General features: G+C 44.6%; 1 pseudogene; it reads right to left on the minus strand.

Annotated features, from left to right (window-relative positions):
* Positions 1-3281: 3281 nt before the first annotated feature.
* On the minus strand, positions 3282-3382 carry LOC115210041 (annotated as a pseudogene).
* Between the last annotated feature and the right edge of the window lie 356 nt (positions 3383-3738).

The following is a 3738-nucleotide window of genomic DNA, read 5'->3' on the forward strand; positions in this document are numbered from 1 at the left end:
TGATCCTAAAGTCACTAACTACCAGTCTATGTTGTGGGGTACATTCTTCACCTGGGAAGGTTTTGGCATTTATAAGCAGCCATCTCTCCCTTTGCCTTGTAAGGATGTAGTCAGTTTGGCTGGTATGTTGGCCCGATTGGTAAGTGACTAGGTGGCTGGTAGGTTTCCTGAAGTTAGTGTTGCAAATCATAAGATTATTTGCATCACAGAACTCCAGCAGCCTGGTTCCCTCCTCGTTGCGGGAGCCATAGCCATAGCCTCCATGTACGCCATGGAAGCCCCCAGCATGTCGTCCAACGTGACCATTGAAGTCACCAGCCACAAAGATAAGGTCTCTGTCGTTCGTCAATGAGGTTGTCTGCAGTAGAGTGTCATAGAATCGGTCTTTCTGTCCATCGGGTAGCCCCGACTGAGGAGCATAGGCTGATATAATGGTTGCTAAACTATGATGAAGCACTAATCTAATCTTAAGTATTCTGTCACTTACTCTGATTACCTCAATTACTTTATCTACCCATTTCTCAGCGATAAGTATACCCACGCCACCAACCCCGTCAGTGTTCCCTGCCCAGAAAATCTTGTACCTGCGTTCCTTGCCTGTGAGGAACCTAGCTGATCCTCCTCTCCACCTTATTTCTTGCATGCAACATATATCCACACATCTCCGTTCAAGCATCTCGACTATCTCACCAGACCTACCTTTCAGAGTGCCAACGTTGAGGGTGCCAACCCTGAGGGTGTGGAAGGCATGGGCTCTAGAGACCCTGGGACGGTGGACAGTAGCTTCGTGTACCTGAAAAGAAAGCTCGCATTTGGCAGAATTCATGTGCAAGAAATGAAGTAGTAAAGTAGCCTTCAGTACAACCTGCATAACGCTAGCCTTTCATATTTTGCACTGTATGAACATTACCTTACATAGGTCGAGACTAGGGGTAGGGAGGGGTAGGGATGGTGAGAGCATTTGCAGTCTTCATGGGAAGCAACCCCGGAATGGAAGAGAATAGGAACTTCCGGCATGCGTGGTGGGGGTGGGAGGGCGGATGCACCGTAGCTGAGTTCCGGCATGCGTGGTGGGGGGGGAGGGCGGGTGCACCGTAGCTGAGTTCCGGCATGCGTGGTGGGGGTGGGAGGGCGGGTGCACCGTAGCTGAGTTCCGGCATGCGTGGTGGGGGTGGGAGGGCGGGTGCACCGTAGCTGAGTTCCGGCATGCGTGGTGGGGGTGGGAGGGCGGGTGCACCGTAGCTGAGTTCCGGCATGCGTGGTGGGGGTGGGAGGGCGGGTGCACCGTAGCTGAGTAAAGAGGTTCTGTTAATCGTGAGCTAGCAAATGGGTTTGTATGAATCGGGAGACAATACTAAACGAAAAATTGAAAAATTGAAAAATCAGAGTGGCTATGAACCTGGAGACAAGTCTAAACGAAAAAAAAAATGTTTGAGCTAGACAGGGTAATGAGGGAATACTGAAAGAATGAGGGACAATACAATGAGATGGAAATTGAAGAATAGAGAAAGATAAGGATAAGTGCAAGAAAGAAGGTAGTCGTAGCGAGGTTGGACGATTCACTTAACTTTTAGCCATTCATGATCTGTGCGTATTCTTTAGATATTTTGAAGCGAGTGGGGTTAACGATAAATGCGATCGCTCTTTTATGTATGGCAATGATGGTTTTGGGGAGGGGGGGGGGCATAGAGGACCATGGCGATGATGGTTATGGGAAGGGGGGACATAGCGAGAGAGAGATAGGGTTAGTTAGAGAGAGAGGTCAAGGGACACGTGACAATAAGCGGTGTGAGGGAATTTGACTGGGGACGGCATTGTCGATAAATAAACATTAGATAAATAGGTTTGAAAATCAGAAAAATCAGAGGGAATATCATTATTGATAGCTAATATAACACCGTTGCTGAGTAAAGAGGTTCTGTTAATCGTGAGCTAGCAAATGGGTTTGTATGAATCGGGAGACAATACTAAACGAAAAATTGAAAAATTGAAAAATCAGAGTGGCTATGAACCTGGAGACAAGTCTAAACGAAAAAAAAATGTTTGAGCTAGACAGGGTAATGAGGGAATACTGAAAGAATGAGGGACAATACAATGAGATGGAAATTGAAGAATAGAGAAAGAATAAGGATAAGTGCAAGAAAGAAGGTAGTCGTAGCGAGGTTGGACGATTCACTTAACTTTTAGCCATTCATGATCTGTGCGTATTCTTTAGATATTTTGAAAGCTACATAAAATGTTATTATATGTATTAAATATTCATGTAGCTAGTCATATGTTTGTGTGTGTATTTGTGTGTGTGCACACACACACACATACATGCTTACATATCTAAAGCTTTCTGTAAAGTGAGAAAAAGAAACAAAAGTGTTTTATGAAGATTTAAGAAAAACAAGATAAAGTGACATCTGGATTTCAATAGAATTTACAAGGGGCAGCTGAAAAGTTCACAGGCTGACTGAGATACACTAATGAAATTTCACTAAATAACGTTTATTTTTCAACATAGTCCCCCTTACAATCCACTCACTTCTTCCATCAGTGTTGCAGTGCTTGGATCCCATTGGTGAAGAAGCTTCCACTTTGTTGGTCAAAAAAGTCATCAACAGCATATATGACATCATCAGCACAGCAATACTGATTCCCAGCTAAGAGTTTTTTCATGTTGGGGAACAGATGATAATGGGATTGGGGCTTCTTCCAGTTTCCATCTACTAAATCCACTCACAAGGCTTTGGTCATCCCAAGGCTATAGTAGAAGACACTTGCCCAATGTGTCACGCAGTGGGACTGAACCTGGAACCATGTGATTGGGAAACAAGCTTTTTACTACACAGCCATGTAGTACATCATCATTATCATCATTGTTGTTTAACGTCCGCTTTCCATGCTGGTATGGGTTGGACAGTTTGACTGAAGACTGGTGAACCAGAAGGTTGCAGCAGGTTCAATCTGATCTGGCAAAGTTTCTACAGCTGGATGCCCTTCCTAATACCAACCACTCCGAGAGTGTAGTGGGTGCTTTTACGTGCCACCAGCACAAGGGCCAGTCAGGCGGTTCTGGTAACGACCACGCTCAAAAGGTGTTTTTATGTGCTACCTGCACAGGAACCAGTCCGGCAGCACTGACAACAACCATGCTCGAATGTTGTTTTTCACTTTCCACCGCTCAAATGATGCTTTTACATGCTACCGTCATGGGAGCCAATCCATGACCCTGGCAACAATCACACTCGGATGTGCTTTTAACATTCCACTGGCACGAGTGCCAATCAAGTGGTTAAAATATGGAACGCTTCACGAATTTGTGTCATCCTTTTGCAGGAGCCATGTTAATCTTCTCCGTATCGTTCCAATTTTAGAGAGAGAGAGAGAGAGATACATATATTTTCTTTTATTGTTTTACTTGTTTCAGTCATTAGACTGTGGCCGTGCTGGGGCACCACCTTTGAAGAATTTTAGTAGAATGTAAGTAGACCACAGTACTCTTTTTAAAAGCCTGGTTATTCTATTGATATCTTTGGTTAAACTGCTAAGTTATGGGGACATAAAAACACCAACACCAGTTATCAAGTGGTGGTGGGGGACAAACACATACACTTACACACACAAATACACACACACACACACACACACACACACAAATACACACATACACATACACACACGATGGGCTTCTTTCAGTTTCTGCCTACCAAAGTCACTCATAAGGGTTTGGTTGGCTCAGGGCTAGAGTAG

The sequence above is a fragment of the Octopus sinensis genome, linkage group LG3 (assembly GCF_006345805.1).
Source record: "Octopus sinensis linkage group LG3, ASM634580v1, whole genome shotgun sequence".
Lineage (NCBI taxonomy): Eukaryota > Metazoa > Mollusca > Cephalopoda > Octopoda > Octopodidae > Octopus > Octopus sinensis.